Here is a 19,134-nt window from a genome sequence, read left to right on the forward strand (position 1 = left end):
TTTTCTCATAGCTCTCTTAACTAATGCTTAAGACTAATTGCTGCAGCAACCTAATGTGGTGTTCTGTTTGTTGGTCAAAAGTTGCAGTTAATGGGGAGCCTCTGACTGAGTATTAATATATTTAGGGTGTGCTTCCTTTTTTCTAGTGATGGGAAGCCATGATCTGTCCAGCTGTTTTCAATAGCAGTTAGTAATTGCCTGTCAGGGAAGCTAGGTGGTACATCGGGCCTGGAGTCAGGAAGACTCATCTTCTTGAGTTCAAATCTAGCCTCTCATACTTCCTAGCTGTGTGACCCTGGGCAAGTCACTTAACCCTTTTTGCTTCTGTTTCCTCATCTGTAAAATGAGCTGGAGAAAGAAATGGCAAACCATTATCCTTGCCAAGAAAACCACAAAAAGGGCCAAGAAGAGTCTAATGTGACTGAAAAATGACTAAATAATTGCTTCTCATACCTTAATGTACATAGAAGCAAACAGAAGCCAAGCCATAAGCAGAAACCTCATTATCTAATTAGATCTAACTACCTGAGGGCTGATCTCCAGATCTCAGTGTGTCTCCTTTGGATGCTTTCATATCTTGGAATTTATACCCATTCCAGAGGGCCTTCCAAGCTGGTAATTCACATTAAATGTCCCGTACACAGACAAGAAGGTTATTTTCTCAGGGCAATGAGGGTTAAGTGGCTTGCTCAGGTCACACACAGTTAGTAAATGTCAAGTATCTGAGTTCAGAATTGAACTCAGGTCCTCCTGAATCCAGGGTTGATGCTGAATTCATACTGCATTTAAGATTTTGGAAAATTTATTCCAGAAGCGCTAGTCCCTTTTTCTTATCTACGTCATAACATTTCAACAGAATATAATGACTTTTCAAACCAACAGCACCACTTGCAAAGCCAAATCTCTTTTGAAAATTGTTTGGAACAAGCATCTAGTTTGGTAGATCCCCTTGGTTTCATGGGGAAAAAAAATCTGTAGTTCTCATTTTGAATCGACTTCTAAATATTTACTAGTCTTTTGTTTCACAGAACTGCTTTCCTAAAGATTCAATGTAAATAGGATGTTTGTGAATCAACTCACTTTCCCATGAACATCTTTAGCCTCATTTCTGAGCAATCTCCAATTCATGACAATGGTTCCTCTTGAAGCTTTAAGTTTCTCTGCCCATCGGCTACCCATTGCCCTCTTTTTCCTAAATACCTTAGATTTAACTAACATGTGTTATACACTTTATATTTATCCTGTTATACTTAAATATCTACTTGTTTATCTGTTATATTTTTTATATTGTTAGATCCTTTTTGAAAAGAGATTGTTTCATTCTTAGTATTTTTATCCCCAGGGCCTAGTCTACTTCCGGCCCCACAGGAAGTGAATAATTGCTAAACTGGTTGGTTGTTGATTCAAGTAATGTATTAGTAGTAGCATGAAAGTTCCTTAAAGGCAGAGGACTGTGGTTTTGGTTTTGGTTTTGTTTTAAATCCTCAGTACAGTGCCTTGCACACAGTATATACTTAATTTATTTTATAATATAATAATAATAATAATAATAATAATTTATTATTATTTTATTGTGTTAGAACTGGAAATTGTTTTTGGGGGGGGGTGAGGAAATTGGGTTAAGTGACTGCCCAGGGTCACACAGCTAGTAAGTGTCAAGTGTCTGAGACTGAATTTGAACTCAGGTCCTCTGAAATCCAGGGCCGGTGCTCTTTCCACTGCGCCACTAGATGCCCCCTAAACTGGAGAATTTTAATGACCTATAAATAAATTAAAATGCAAGGAGAGTCGGAGGAAGGAATAAGCACTTATATACCACTTACTACATGTCACACACTACTAAGCACTTTACAAATATGATCTCCTTTGATCCTTACATTAACCCTGTGGAAGACTCACTATTTTTCCTAAAGCCATTCAGTAATATGAAATGTCACCTTCTAACAACTATTCTGTAATCATGGGTTTTCCTTTATTCTTCTGGGTTTTCTGAAAACAGAGCAAACACATTTCCCCCCCTTTTTTGAGTAGAAAACAATTCATCTTCAGTGACAGTGACCAAGCTATCAAATCGAGAATGAAATTGTTCAAATGAAAATAAGATTAGAAAATACATGGAAATTGGATGGCCAGCTGTGTCTCATCTATCCTATTTCTTACATTGCTTTTGTTGATATCTCCATCCTTGTCGATTTTTTTTTTTTTTGGTGAGGCAATTGGGGTTAAGTGACTTGCCCAGGGTCACACAGCTAGTAAGTGTCAATGTTCTGAGGCCAGATTTGAACTCAGGTACTCCTGATTCCAGGGCCGGTGCTCTATCCACTGTGCCACCTAGTTGCCCCTCTTGTCTATTATTTTTTTAAATGAATTGCTTTGGAACATTGCTCCTTTAACAGCTCATCCTCCACATGCTTTGGACAGAAGCACATTGTGGCACTGAGTGACCTTAACTTAAATTTTCTCTGACAAACATGTTGTTATGAAATGTGGACTCTTGACAGCTTGCCAATGACCCGCCTTTCCCAGTTTTGCTTGCAGGTGGAAAAGCCGTGCTCTTTCTGGGACTTAAGAACTGAACTGCATCCAAACTCAACCTGCTCCATAATGGTCAACCATGGTGGGACCAGTTTTTTGGGATTTTTTTTGTTTGTTTTTTGGTGAGGCAATGGGGGTTAAGTGACTTGCCCATCTAGCTGCCCCCACTTTGGGTTTTAAAAAGAGAAGCATTGGGGGCGGCTAGGTGGCGCAGTGGATAAAGCACCGGGCCCTGGAGTCAGGAGGACCTGAGTTCAAATTCGGCCCTCAGACACTTAACACTTACTAGCTGTGTGACCCTGGGCAAGTCACTTAACCCCAATTGCCTCACTAAAAAAAACCAAACCCACCCCCCCACCCCCCCAAAAAACCAAAGTGTCTGGTATGGCCTAATGTGATAATAAGAAAATGAACAAACAATTTAGACTGGAAGAAACAGATGAAATATATATATATATATATATATATATATACACACATACATACATACATATATATACATATATATGTGTGTGTGTATATATAATATATTTGCAGGACAATTTTGAGGCAATTATTTACAAACTCAGAAAGCCCTTTGACTTCCAAAAAAAAGACAGTTTACATTCAGGGTCATATGCAAGAATTTTATATTAAAGGGCCCCAGGAATAGTTAATAGGGCAACTGAATAGCAGCAGTGGATACAGTGCAGAACCTGGAGTAAAGAAGATCTGAGTTTAGATCTGGACTCAGACACTAGCTCTGTGACTCTGGTCAAGTCACTTCACCCTGTTTGCCCCAGTTCCTCATCTGTAAAGTGAGCTGGAGAAGGAAATGGCAAACCACTCTAGTATCTTTGCCAAGAAAACCCCAAATAGGGCATGAGGAATGGGACAAGACTGAACAACAACAATAAAAATAGTTGTGGGAAACATAAAAAATAGAAATAATTAGATGTATTGGGGTGGGGAGGTCTTTGGGGATGGTGGGGTGATTCCTGAAGAGCCACAGTGGGGTTATGGTCCTGATTAGATGGAATAGAAACAATAACACACTCTACACCAGACACCAAATTCAAAAGGCAAATGACAAATGACTAAAGTAAATGCCACTTGGAGACATTTCTGTGATTCGTTTACCCACCTGAGCCCTAGTCAATCTCTGAACTTTGCACACAGCTTCCCTAGGCAGCCTGCACCCCATTATATCAGTTCACTATTCATAACCTCTCTAAAACAATCAAACATGACAAATAGAAATTTTCCCTCGTTATGGAAATTTAACCTTTATGGAAATTCACAAAATAGTGACCAAGAAAATGAGAAATGATTGTATATTCATTTCTAGCACTGCTACAGCAACTTGAGATCTTAAAACTTTAAATAGCTTTAGTTGGGTAAAGAAGGAAAGTTATTTATCTTGTTATTATCTCAGGGGAGCATAGAGCATGGACTGGGTGTGCAGCAACATGCCCAGTGAGTAGCACGGCCAGTAACCTTTGGAGAACTACCCTGCCTCCCTTTCCCCCAAGAATTGAGTGCCATGTTCATGCCAGGGTGTGTTGGCAATCTGCTGGCATACTTGGCACTCACTTTATGCTGTCCTATTTCAAATGGTGTAGCTCATACCTGAGTCAGTCTCTCGTAATAAGTTTTCCTTCCTAGGGAGGCTTACTAACTCTTTCAGGCCAGCATGGTAATATTTTTTCAAATGTTTTCAGCATTATTCTTGAAAGTTAACAAGCCTTTCTCAATGTCTTCACCCTGGAGGAGCTCTAACTCTTCCAATAGGATCCACCAGAAATAGAGATAATTCTGGAACAAATTGTTTATGTATTATTATTATTATTATTATTATGGGGCAATGAGGGTTAAGTGACTTGCCCAAAGGTCACACAGCTAGTAAGTGTCTGAGGCCAGATTTGTATGTATTGTATTATTGATATCTATATATCTATCTATTGTATTATGATACATATTAAAATGATTACAAGAGATAGTGGCTTGAGTCTAAAGATCAGAGTTAAAATGTTTTGCTCTATTTTTTACTAGTCATGGGTCCTTGGTTAAGTCATTTAACTGCTTAGATTCTCCTATCCTTCAGCTGTAAAATGGGATAATGGTATCTACCCTGCCTGTTGTGTTGTTCAGTCATTTGAGTGTGTCTGATTCTTGTGGCCCCATTGGAGGTTTCTTGGCAGAGATACTGGAGGGGTTGTCATTTCCTTCTATCTAGAGTAATGTTTTGATGCCCAGGATGGCTATCTTGCCACTGGACAGCAGATGGCTCTGAGGAGAGAGTGAGGTTGATGACCTCCTGCACAGCCTTTCCTCCTTAAATCCTATTCACTGCAAGTCATGACTTCACCTCAACCTCACAGTCCTCTTCAAGAACCAAGGACAAACAACAACAAGATGTATACGTATGTAGGAAGGTAGATGATGGCTAATTTTACCAGAGAAGAAACTGGGCAAATGGGGTGAAGTGATTCCCAGGGTCACACAGCTGGTAAGTATTTGAGAGCAGATTTGAATTTAAGGAAGAGGATTCTTCCTGATTCCAGCCAGACACTCCTGCTATCCACTGCTATACCTAGCATGTCAATCTACCATCTGCCTGCTTTACACTATTCTTGTGAGTATCAAATGTAGAGCAAATGAAAATAAAAGCACTCTGGAAACCAAAACAAAACCATCCTCCATAATATCCAGTACTATATTTCTCACCTTCCTGTCTTTGCACTGGACTTCAACCTAACCTCTTTCAGAATCCTAGTTGTCTTCAAGGTTCAGCTCAAATGGCAATCTTCTACTTGAAGACCTTTCTTGATCTTCCTCCTCTGCTCATCCAACCACCTGTAGATTTTGTACAAGCACATGTTGTCCTCCCCTGGGCTAGATTGGGAGCTACCTTTAGGGCATGGATTGCTTATCTTGTATCCCAGTGTCTAGCACAGGGTCTGACACAAAGTAACCACTTAATAAATCTTGTTGGTTGATTAATTTATTTGGCTATTATGGTTACATATAGTGATATGTAACTGACTCAAAACGAGATTCAATTTAAGAGCGTTTATAACTGTATCCTGAAGCCTGCCACAGGAGAATGCCTATGATACAAAGAGGAGGTGATAGAAATGTTTGATGTGCAAATTGCCTGTTTGGATTGGATTCAAGAGGATGGGCAATCTCTGGATAAAAGTTTGTTGGGTATTTCGAGACCATATGCAATCCATGTTTTAAGTGTGTGCATATATATATGATTGATAAAGATAGATGATAGATAGAAATATAGATATTTTTGTTATCACATTTGGAACAGAGAAATCTCACTGAGGAGTAGGAGTTTTATCAATCTATCTTTTACCGATATAAATGGGTACTTGCTTTGCAGTTTATCATGTTAAGAATTGTCCAAATCACTGAGAATTTGTGACCTATCTCATCCATCCATCCATCCATCCATTCTTCCATGTATGTATGTATCCTCTATCTATCTTTCTATCATCTATCTATGGAGATTGGTTTTTCCTATCTCTCCTACAGTGTAAAATTAGTGACCACTCATGCGACCAACCCCACTACTTACTGATTGATACAGAAGTTTGACATGCTTCATTTCTAATCTGGATTGGTTTACTACTCCTTAGGCATTGTGGTGACACCATACTCTCAGGAGGTCACATATTCCTGCTGGAATTCTTGTGAACATCCAATCTGCTTTAGCACTACTACAGCTCAGAGCCCCCAAACTTGAGTGATCCATCAGCCTCAACCCCATCAGTAGCAGGGAGCATAAGTGTGTTCCACACTGCTCAGCATTGTGACTTTCCCAGGGGTCATACAGGAGGTATGTGTGTGTTGGGGGGGTAGAATTTGAATCTAGGTCTTCCTGATGCCAAGACTAGTGCTCTCAAATCCTGTCATGCAGATCTGAATCTGAATCAGCATTTATATACTAAAGGCAATAATATCACGAAGCAATATAATGTACTGGTTTCTAGACCATGGTTCATTCTATCTAGCCTACTAGAACTTAGTCCAGCTAAAGTATTTTGTCTTTCCCGATGTCGATATGCATTCCCCCCTCTTTCCTATCTACTTTTTGCTCTTATTGGGGGAACAATAATCAAATTAACATTCATTTTGCTATTATAAAGGACTGACAATCTATTGCCTTACAGCTCCATTCAAACACCCTGGGACTGCTCAGATAAAATCTCCTCTGGCCACCACTCCCTGATATGTGCTGTATTACTTCTAGGGTAGGGGGTCTTCACTTTGTGCCATGGACCTCTTTGACAGTCTGGGGAAACCTATGGATCCCTTATAATGAGCGTGTTTTTAAAAGAATAAAGTGAAATTCATAAAATTACAAAGGAAACTATATTGAAATATAATTACAAAAAAATTAAGTTCATGGACCTCCCAGGATGAGAACTGCTTTAGGAGAATGGGGCAGGGACCACCTCTCTTTTATATCCCAATACTTAGTTGAGTGACTGGCACATGGTAGGTTCTTAATAAAAGCTTACTTCTTTAAAAAAAATTATCACCAGTGCATCATCCATCATTTGGCACATAGTTGGTATTTAATTGTTTTTTTTTTTGTTTTGTTTTTGCAGGGCGATGAGGGTTAAGTAACTTGCCCAGGGTCACACAGCTAGTTAAGTGTCAAGTGTCTGAGGCTGGCTTTGAACTCAGGTCCTCCTGAATCCAAGGCCAGTGCTTTATCCACTGCACCACCTAGCTGCCCCCAGTATTTAATTGTTGAAATAAAAACAACTAGAGTAGAAACTTTTGTCCTTGAAAATCAGGAAACACTACAAATTAGGATTTGTATTATTGTTTGCTGGTTATCTAGACTTAAGAAAGTGATGGGGAAGTTTTAATCATGCAAATTAAACTTGTTTCCCATGTATATTGTTTTTAATTTTAATAAACATTTTTATTTAAAGTTTTGAGTTTCAAATTCTATTGCTCTTTCTTTTTCTCTACTTCCCTCCCTGAGGGGGCAAAAATCAGATATAGGTTATATGTATATTGTTTTTCAGGGAGCCAGTTGTTTAAATATTTACCAGCACAGCCTCTGCTTTCTAGTCACTAATTTCACTAATGTTCTAATCCTACATTTACATGTGGGAAGCACAATGGAGTGGTGGGAAGGAATTAAATTGGGGTTCAAAAATCTATAAGACTTTAGTGTAGATTTTTCTTGGTCCTTTCCCCCTCATTTGTATAAAGCAGGGTGATCTTATCTCTGTCTGAGTCTAAGTTGCTGTTCATGGTCCCTTCACCTGATGGGAAAGCTGTTACATCATTTGCAAAAGTTTTCTGCGTCACTTGTGTTGTGCTCACTCTAAAGTTGCCTCTATTGAAGATATTGGATTCCAAATGGTTGAAGAATTTCAGGACTCATCTAGTTTAAAGGCAGATGATGGCACAATGGATGGACTGCTGGACTTGAAGTCAGGAAGACCTGAGTTCAAATCCAGCCTCATATACTTGCTGGCTGTGTGACTCTGGACAAATCATTTATAGGTTTGCCTCAGTTTCCTCAGCAATAAAAATGGATGATAATAAGAGCACAGACCCCATAGGATTGTTTCAACGGATTAAATGAGATAATATGCCTAAAGCGATTAGCTCAGTGTCTGGCACAAAGTGGGTGCTATAGAAAACTATTACCTTTCCCTTCCCTAGTCCATCTCCACACACATCGCAGATCCTGCATGAAGCATCCCTGACAAGTGGACATCCAACCTCCTCTTGAATAATACCTCCAGTTATAGAGAACTCTTTATATCTTGGGACAGCTCATTCAAATTCTGGATGAGAAATTTTCCACAAGGTTCAGCTAAAAATCTGTTTTGTAATGTCTACCCATGGATCCTAGCTCTGTCCTTCAGGGCCAAGTGGAACATGACCAACTTCTCTGATGTAACTTTTCCAGTATACAAAGACAGCATGCCCATGATGTTTTTTCATCTCTAGTTCCAACATCCATATGTTTTTAACCTGTTTTGTGTAGTATGGTTTAAGTCACTTTGCCATCCTGATCACCTCCTGCTTATCTTCTTTTACAATTTAAATTTATAATAGCTTTTATTGAGCACCTAGAAGCTCTGTGCTAAGCACTCTACAGATAGATGACAAGTGACCTGCCTTGAGTCACAGAGCAGCTAGTATCTGAGGCCAGATTTGAATTCAGGTGAGTGAGCTGTTCATATCCTTTAAAAATGTTGCAAATAGACTAACACAATACTCTAAGTGGGATCTAACCAGGACAGAGTACAGTGGGCAATGCAGAGGGTCAAATGAGATAATGTATGTCAACACTTTATAACCAAGCTTTAAACCACTATATGAATGTCTAGCACTTAGGTTCAAATGGCAGGATGGGGGAAGAGACAGCAAAAAAAAAAATCAGTTTCTATTATTTAAAAAAAAAAGCAGTGTGATATCATGGTCATAAAAGCTAAAGTGATGATAGAATCACAGATTTAGATCCTGAAGGGACCTTAGATTTTTTTGTTTGGTTGTGTTTTTTGGTGGGGCAATGAGGGTTAAGTGACTTGTCCAGGTCACACAGCTAGTAATGTCAAGTGTCTGAGGCCAAGATTTGAATTCAGGTCCTCCTGAATCCAGGGCTGGATGCTTTATCCACTGTGCCACCTAGCTGCCCCCAGGACCTTAGATGTTATTCCCCAAATCTCTTCCTTCCCTCGAATTAGGAAAATGAGAGAGGTTAAATTTGATCTGCCCAGGGTCACAAAATATGGTAAATAATGGCTCTAGATTCACACTTAGGTCCTATGATTCAGAGTTCAACTGTGTAGAGCAAAGAGCATAGGATTTAGAGCTGAAAGCTTGCCTTAGCTGCCTTAGAGAGGTCACCTGCCCCTTTGTTTTAATATAAGGAATATAAAGAATCTGAAGCTCGGACTCCAGTTCAGTGCCTTTCCTGCCAGCACTTCTCCCGGAAATGTAGGGCTGTGAAACTCCAACCGGTCAACTTTAGCCTATCAGAATATTTGCTTTTAAGTTGAAGGGAGAGGGATGGGCCCTGAACCTGTGATTTTCATTGTATAGGGAAGTCCCAAATGTAGCAACTGCCTCCACCTACATTGGTCAATATCCTTTCAGCAAGTTAAAGTTTCATAGGATTGCCTTAGAGCACAGAGGTTACGTGGATGGCCAGAATCCAGAACCAGCTGGCTGTCCTCCTCCAGAGGGGAGGATGTGGACTTGTCTTAGCAGCTTGAGGCCAGCTCTGTCAGACACACAACCACTGATCCACTGCCCCACTGCCCCCTCCACTCTCTCCCTCTCTGTTCTGTCCATCTGTTTCTGTCTACCCTCTTTTCCCTCTTCTCGCTCTCGCTCTCTCGCTCTGTCTCTATCTTTCTCTATTTCTCTTTCTGTGTGTCTCTTTGTCTCTCTCTGTCTCTCTCTATGTCTCTGTCTCTGTGTTTCTTTCTGTCTCTGTGTCTCTCTCTCTCTCTGTCTCTCTTTTGTCGGTTTCTCTGTCTCTGTCTCTCTCTGTCTCCCCATTCCTCTCCCTGTTTCTTTGTCTTTGTTGCCTTATCTCACATGGGATCTCTTTTTCTCTTGGAGTGTCTATTTTCCTTTGCTGAAGGGATAATAGCAAAATATTTAGAGATTTTTTTTTAGGTGAAGCATCCCCAAAGAAGTCCACCTACCATCTGATAAGGTTGTATTTTGTTTTTTGCCTATGCATGTCTTTCAGCTCACTTGCTGCCATTTAAGCTTATCAGTTCACACTCACATTCTTTTAGTAGCACATGACTTACTTTTACCGTAGATCTCAGAACATAGCACCAGTGCAGGCCTGCTGACCACTTTCTGGTCTGTGGTGGGAATGTAATCTGAGTGGCAGCTTAGTACAACGCCAGAAGGTTCAATACTTGGAGGCTGGTGGATATTTTGGGCCACAAGTCAGAGGTGATCTGTGTTCCTAGAGAGAGAATGCAGATCAGTACAATCTGGGATCTTTCAAAGGAGAGAATTAAAATCTGAGCACAAATAAAAGTCAATCCTATAGAAGAAGACCACCTGTCCAAGGAGCTCTCCTGAAACTCAGACAACAGAAGCAACCAGCATTGAGACAGTTTGCTCTATTGTCCAGGTGTGATTTCCAACACCTGTTAAATTGCCCACTTAAAGAAAAGCCATTTGAAAAGGAAATTCTCAACACATTAAAGATGCATGAGAACAGTTGTGTCTCTTCTTTCTTTGATTGAGGTTGTCTAACACCTGCACTCATGAACAAGGCTTTGGGTCTCTGGGGTCTCATTGCCTCTTTTCTCCTAAAGTAAAATGTGTTTTAATCTGCACTTTCCTCCTGAAATAATCTCCCAGAGCCTCCAGGACTGAGGCTCTACACCTCAGCCTCTTTCTCCTCCTGATGGGGTCTTTTGTTCTGCTCCATCCATCTGCTCATTTAAATGCCGCTTTTCAGTTTAAGGCTTATTTACTTTTCAAAGAGGTAACTCAGTCTTTTAAAAGACTTCTCTAAAAGCAGCCTGTAATTTACTTGTTCTTGCTAGAATCAATTCAGAAATATCCTTTCCTGTGGTATTGTATAGGGGCATCTAGGGCTGGTCTGACAGTGCCATTTTTCAAAACCATTTGTGATACCAGACCTTATGAATATCTCCTATAACAAGTCTTTACAATTTAGTTTAATGTGCCAACTCTATATGTTACAGTACAAGTGAAAACAGCTGCCTTACTGCAATACCACACCAAGTTGCCTGTAATTTGGCAGATGGGGACCTGCCCTGAGTTGTTAACCACAAAGAAATTCAAGTGAAAAAGTCTATATTATTTCTATGGGAACATGTCTCCCCTTAATACAACATAATAAGCTCTGTGAGGGCAGGAAATAGCTTACTTTTGTCTTTTTGTCCCCAACACCCAGAATCAGAGCTTGACACACAGTTGATCAGTTTGTCAGCAACAGAGACTCTTAAACTCAGTGTACCGTGAACCCCTTTGGGCAGCCTTGTGAAGCCTATGGACCCCTTCTCAGAATGATCTTTTTAAATACATGCAAAACAATTAAGTAGAATTACAAACGAAACCAATTATATTGAAATACAGTCATCTATCTATCTATCTATCTATCTATCTATCTATCTATCTATCTATCTATCTATCTATCCATCTTAAAAATCTGTACACCTTAGGCTTAGATCCCATGGCCTAAGAACAAAGAAAAACATTAATTCAGGACTTTAAGGATGCGACAGTTAATGAGCACTTTGGGTTTTATAAATTCAAATGATATTCTCTTAACTCTTCCCTTTTTAAAATTCATTTTTGTTAATTTAATGCATTTTTTTGTCACCTGATTAAGTACAGACAGACTAAGTGGACTGTTATGGGCAGACAAGGTCTCATACTTGTGGAATGATGTCAGGGTCTGGCTGGCTGGAACCTCTTAATGTTTCAGGTCCAGCATCCTCCTGGCCTATGTCACTGTCTCTGGGATATGCCTCACCTATGGGTTCAGGTTATTAATCACTCTATTGATATGAAAAAGGGCTGAATGGTATTATTTGTAATATAGTATATTGTGGTCATCATGTTTCTCCTATTAGATTGTAATTTTCTTGAGGGCAGAGATTATGTCTTATTATCTTTTTATACCCAAAGCATCTTTTTATCACCACAGTGGTCCATACACATATTGGGTACTTAACTATTTGTTGAATTGAAATTAAGTGAGAAACTCCAATTTTATTATGGTAGTTATTCCTGAGTAGGAAAAAAAAGCAAAAGGAAAATTACTCTGGAGAGAATTGCTTTGTCCTTCTTGCCACAAAATTGCAATATATGAGAAAATATGAGGGGAATATACATACTGTATGCATGTATGGGTACAGATATACACATAATACATGTATATAACAACAAAACAACAAAAGATATGTATATTTTGTTGTTATATATATTTTGTTTATATATATAAATACATACACACATACACATAAACAAAAACCACCACACACATATAAAACATTTGTTGTTGTTTAATCATTTCTGTCTTGCCCAACTTTTTTGTGACCCCATTTTGGGGTTTTCTTGGCAGAGATACTGGAGTGGTTTGCCATTTCTTTCTCTAGCTCATTTTACAGATGAGGAAACAAACTGATGCAAACGAGGTGAAGTGAGTTGCCCAGGGTCACATAGCTTGTAAGTGTCTAAGGCCAGATTTGAACTCAGGAAGAGAAACCTTCCTGACTCCAGGCCAAGCACTCTATCCCCATCAACACCTAGCTGCCTGCCCTCCCCTATATGTGTGTGTGTGTGTGTGTGTGTGTGTGTGTATACACACACACATATAGATATACATATAATATTATACATACTATATAACAAAATATTATATTTTTAAACTATAGTACCATTTTCAGGGAGCAAAAGTGTGATGCTCCCTGAAAGTTTTTTTTAGGATGACAAAGCACAATTACTATTTGTATATACCTTGAAACTTATTGCTTACTTTGCAGAATTAAAGTGGGATTTATAACTGCTATATATTTTTTTAAGAAGGATCTTATCCTAAAATCAAGAGAGAGGGAATTATTGCAGGACTCTATAGTGTTACTTGCATATTAAATAATCCTTTATAAACACTTTCCATTTGCATCTCTGCTTGGTTTGAACATGATGCCCCTACTTGGGATAAAACTGATCACCTGAAATCTTATCATCATACTGTTGACTGAGGTTTGGATAATCAAACACCTTCCCATCTTCCTCAGGCTCCTGTCCCTTCTGATTGGAGAACTGGATAGTGGAGCACTAACCCTCCCCCCCACCTCCCCACCAAAAAAGCTTTCCTTTATAGAGGCATGGGATCTAGAATTTCGAACTATTCATTTTCCATCTGTGGCTCGGCTTAGTTTGTACTCCAGGCAACACGATGCCCTGGCACTGATATCCCCTGGAGGTGCCCTGCTTCCCTTTCCAGCTTCCTTTTCTTGCATTATCTTCCTACATTAGATTGTAAGTTCCTTGAGAGTGAGAACTGATTTTTTACTTATTTGTATCCACAGCACTTAGCACAGTGCCCGGTGCATGGTAGGTACTTAATAAATATTGAAATTAATTGAACTTTGTAAAAGCTGGAGAAAATCACGTAACCATTATGACAGGGTCCACTATAAATTTATATCACATATTCTCAACTAGTCTCCCTCACTGCTGCTAAGCAATCTTACTATACCTCTCTTATCAATTCACTATCCCACTTTCCATTGAGGCTCTCCCAAATCTTTTCATCCTTCCTCAAACTTCCCATTGTGCCTCGTCCCCCTACCCTCTCAGATAAGAGCTTTGTTTCATATTTTAGAGAAAAAATTGAGGATATTTGTCATGAACTCCTTCTTTTCCCTTCTTCCTTATCTTCCATCACTCAAGTGCCTTCTGCCACTATCTCTTCCCTTACCCGTTTCACATGATGAAGTAGACTTATGCCTTACCAAGACTAACCCCTTCATCTGTTCAAGTGATGATTCCATCCCAACTCCTCCAGCAGATTGTCCCCTTTGTCATTCCTACTCTTTCACTTATTTCCAATCTTTCCCTGTCTATTGGTTCATTTCCTACTACTACAAACATGCCCCATCTTCCCTATCCTGAAAAAAAGCCTCACTTGATCCTTCTATCCCCTGCTAACTATCCTCCTATGTCCTTTCTGCCTTTTGTAGCTATACTCCTCAAAAAGATAATCTACAATAGGTACCTCCATTCTCTCTCCTCTCACTCTCTTCTTAACCTCTTCCCCCCCCCCCAGGCAATGAGGGTTAAGTGACTTGCCAGGGTCACACAGCTAGTAAGTGTAAAGTGTCGGAGGTCAGATTTGAACTCAGGTCCTCCTGACTCTAGGGCCGGTGCTCTATCCACTTCTACCCTCCTGACCTCCTTGGCTTCATCCAAGTATTAATTAAAACTCCACCTCCTACATGAAGCCTTCCTCAAACTCTCAATCCCAGTGCTTTCCTTCTTAATTATTTCCCATTTATCCTGTACATAGCTTGCTTTGCATATATTTGTTTGTGTGTGGTCTCCCCAATTAGATTGTAAGCTCCTTGAGGACAGGGACTGGTTTTTGCCTCTTTTGTATCCCCCAGCACTTAGCATAGTGCCTGGCATGTAGTAAGCACTTAATAAATGTTGATTGATTGATTAATAAATCAATCGTTTGCCTGAAAGAATGGAAAAAATAAGGGGCAGCTAGGTGGTGCAGTGGATAGAGCACTGGCCCTGGATTTAGGAGGACCTGAGTTCAAATCCAGCCTCAGACACTTAACACTTACTAGCTGTGTGACCCTGGGCAAGTCACTTAACCCCAATTGCCTCACAAAAAAGGAAAACAAAAAATATACTAATAACGTAAAATATGTTATATATTATATAATATAATATATTAATAATATATGTTATGTTGAAAAGTGGCAACATTTTGTTTAGGTAAAGAGTTCTTAACCTGGGTTCAGTGAACTTTTAAAAAAAATATATTTGATGACTTTGTTGTTGTTGTTTTTCAGTCATGTCTGACTCTTCATGATCCCATTTGGAGTCTTCTTGTCAAGGGTATCAGAGCTTGCCATTTTCTTCTTCAGCTCATCTTACAGATAAAGAAACTGAGGCAAACAGGGTTAAGTAACTTGCCTAGGATTGCACAACTAACCAAGTATTTGGGGCCATATTTGAACCCAGGTCTTCCTTACTAAAGGCTAGGCATTCATCCACATTGGCTGCTACTTCAAAAACTATATTCAGGGCAGCTAGGTGCACAGTGGATAGAGTACCAGCCCTAAAATCAGGACGACCTGAGTTCAAAGCCTGCCTCAGACACTTAACACTTACTAGCTGTGTGACCTTGGGCAAGTTACTTAACCCCAATTGCCTCACCCCCCCCCCAAAAAAAACTTCAAAAAAACCAAACTCTATTCAAAACAGTTTGTCTTTGAATGGGAGTAGCATAAAATGAGGCTTGGGAAGGAGCTGGATTGTGGAAGGCCAAGCTAAAGAATTTGTGTTTTATCTTATAACATTAGAGAATAAATACATATTCTATGTATTTTATTTTATGCATTTGAAAAATGAATCCTGAGAAAGGGACTGTAGGTTTAACCAGAAAACCAAATGGGTTAATGATATAAAAAGATGAAGAGCTCCAGACCTAGATGTTTGTATCTATTAAAAGCAAAATGATGCTTTTAACAGAAAAAAAAGATCTGTATCTATATCTTTATATTTTATAACTTTCTTGTAGTCAATTTTCTAGGACTCTGGGCTCACACACTATTCTGATAGAATGCCATACTAAGAAGGGTGATACCAGGGGCAGCTAGGTGGCTCAGTAGATAAAGCACTGGCCCTGGATTCAGGAGGACCTGCGTTCAAATCCAGTATCAGGCACTTAACAATTACTAGCTGTGTGATCCTGGGCAAGTCACTTAACCCTCATTGCCCTGCAAAAAAAAAGGGGTGATACCAAATATTTTGCCTACCAATATGCTTGGAACCTTTATAAGGTAGTAAATGTTCTTGTGCCATAAGTATGGAAAAAAAGTAGGACTTGGGACATCTAGGTGGCATAGTGGATATAGCACCACCCCTGAAGTCAAGAGGACCCTGCATGACTCCAGGGTAAGTCACTTAACCCTGGTTGCCTTACATAAGAAAGAAGAAAAGAAAAAAGTGGAACTTGGCTCAAAATTTTGTAGTGTCATGTACAACTAGTATCATAGCTAGCTTTGAGGCAAACTAATTGCAGAATCAGGCTTGGTTTCCAAAAGTTCATTTCTTAGTCTGTGGTCTGAAATTCTCTCTCTCTCTCACACACACACACACACACACACACACACACACACACACACACACTGATTTTAGACTTGGTGGTAGGTTCCCAGGCCTGCCCTTCAAAGTCTATTTAGCAGCCAATGCACTCATTAGACCCCCTACAGTTCTGTTCCTATAGGTAATCTTGCCCTGGAGGTGATGCTGGACTTTCAAAACTCTGCTGGTTTAGCACAAGCTGGAAGGGCTTTCAAGACAGGCGAGCTGATGGATGGCACAAGTGTCTAAAGACCAGCGTGGAGTCTCACCATGAGAAGGACTGCCACCAGGCATAGCATGTTATGACTGTGATATAGATCAGAGCAAGGAGTACCCACATGATGACATGATGAGTCCTAGGTTCAGATATCAGTTGAAAGACCTGCGGAAGTCTCTGCCTCAGTTTTCTCGACTATAAAATGGGGATAATAAGCACCTACCTCCCAGAGCTGTGAAGTTCAAGTGAGGTAATATTCCTCAAGTGCTTAGCACAATGCTGAACACATAGTAGGTGCTCAATAAATGCCCATCACGTTCCCCTTATGGAGAGGGTGGTGGAGAGGAAAGGGTGTAGTACTGATTAAGTAGGGAATGGGGGACATATTTTGAAATGACTAATATAAAAATGGAAGATATCAATAAAACTAATTTTAAATTTTATAGTAAAATATGAGGGCTGAACTAGAGGATCTTACAGGTCCTTTCCCCCCCAAAGTCTAAGATTATATATTTCTGCTATCTCTCTCTCCCCCATTAGACTGTGAGCTCCTTGAGAGCAGGGATTGTCTTTTGCTTTTCTGTGTACCCTTAGCATTTAGCACAGTGCCTGGTTTATTGTAGGACAGCTAGGTGGTGCCATAGTGCATAAAGTACCAGGCCTGGAGTTAGGAAGACTGAGTTCAAAGCTAACTTTAGATACTTACTAGCTGTGTGACCCTGAGAAAGTCATTTAACCCTGTTTGCCTCAGCTTCTTCATCTGTAAAATAAGCTGGAGAAGGAAGTGGCAAACCACCCCAGTATCTTTGACAAGAACAATGAGGTCACAAAGAGTGGGACATGATTTAAAAATGACTGAGCAACAACAACTGGCATATAGTAGGAGTCTAATAAGTGCTTATTGAGCGACTTGGAACTACATATCTATAGCTGGAAGGGACTTCACAGGCCATCTAGGCTAACCCCCTCATTTTACAGATGAAAAAACTCAGGCCCAGAGATGTGAAGGGATTTTCTCAAGGTTACACAGGTGGTAAGCATAAGAGGCAAGAGTTTAATCTGGACCTTCTGACTCTCAAGCAAGGGTTCTTTCCACTCTACTCTGTGGCCCTACACTATCAGGTCTAAGCATTAAACATTTCAGCTACCTTCCACATCCATTACTTGTACCCCAAACCTGCTTCTCTTGAAATTTTTACCTTATAAAATTAACCTATGTGGAATTATGGTATTTAATCTGTTGGTATTTGAAAATTCATATACAAATAATGCACGATATTAATATTTCTCATGTTAAGTGACTGCCACATATGTAAGAAAAAAGTATATCCCTTAGCTACCGTTTTTCTTATGATTTAAAAATACTATACCTTCTTGATCATCATGAGATAGTAATTATGAGATATCCAGATAAACTACCTTTTATTTTAAAAACTGAGAATTCAGTTATATCTTTAAAAAGCATTCTTTCAGGTTAGTAATTCAGAGAATGAGACAAGGAGAAAAATCTGGTTCTTACAACAAGAGGAACAAGAATGTCAGAGAATGTCTTTGTGACTGATTGCTATCCAGTTGGTCATAGTCCAACATCCCAAGCGGGGGCAGTTGCCAAATTGGCACCCAGCTGGGAAAACCTTTAAGAATGCAATTTAAATAACTTGCCCTTATTTACTTGGCAGATAAATAAATACTCAGACCTGAAAGTAGAAAGAAAAATTTCCCTGAGATCTAGTCTTCCTCTGATTATAGTCATTCTTTCATTGAACCCCAGAATCTCAATTCAATAAGCAAATGTTTTTAAGCACATTATGTACCAGGAACTAATCTGGATCTACAAAGACAAACATGAAAGGACCTCTGGCCTCAAGGGGTTTACATTCTCTTGGACATGATATTTACAAAAAACTAGAGTACAAAGAAAATAAGGGGGAAGGAGGGAGAGAGAGATTGAGATTGAGATTGAGATTGAGATTGAGATTGAGATTGAGATTTAAAACAAGAAGTAAAGAGATCAGGGAAATTTTTTTTTTTAGTGAGGCAATTAGGGTTAAGTGACTTGCCCAGGGTCACACAGCTAGTAAGTGTTAAGTGTCTGAGGTCAGATTTGAACTCAGGTCCTCCTGACTCCAGGGCTGGTGCTCTATCCACTGCACCACCTAGCTGCCCCCAGGGAAATCTTCACAGAAAAAAAACCTTCACAGAACAAGTGACCCTTGAGATGAGCCTTGAAACGAGACAAGACTTCTGAGACACAAGAATGAGGAGAATAGTCCAGGTATAAGGAAATGGCTTGTATGAAGTCAAAAGATGGAGAACTAACTCTGAGGAATGACAAGTAGTTAAGGATGGTTGGAATGTTGAGTTGATGGAGGGAAGTAGTATGTAATGAAGTTTGGAAAGGAGTTGGATTGTGGGGGGTCAAGCTAAAGAGTTTGTGTTTTATCCTGAAGGAAATGGGGAGGGCTTTTGAGTAGGGAGGTTGCAGGATGGTATTTGTGCTTTGGGGGGGTTATGTTGACTGCTGA

At 39.7% G+C, this 19,134-nt stretch overlaps 1 protein-coding gene across 1 annotated transcript in view; it reads right to left on the minus strand.

The window, feature by feature from the left end:
- ANKRD34B (ankyrin repeat domain 34B) overlaps positions 1–19,134 on the minus strand; it is a 44,615-nt gene that overhangs the window by 20,649 nt on the left and 4,832 nt on the right. Inside the window, 1 exon segment of the mRNA XM_043979770.1 lies at positions 10,329–10,492. The gene's annotated coding sequence lies outside the window, so the exon portion shown is untranslated.

The sequence above is a fragment of the Dromiciops gliroides genome, chromosome 1 (genome assembly GCF_019393635.1).
Source record: "Dromiciops gliroides isolate mDroGli1 chromosome 1, mDroGli1.pri, whole genome shotgun sequence".
NCBI lineage: Eukaryota > Metazoa > Chordata > Mammalia > Microbiotheria > Microbiotheriidae > Dromiciops > Dromiciops gliroides.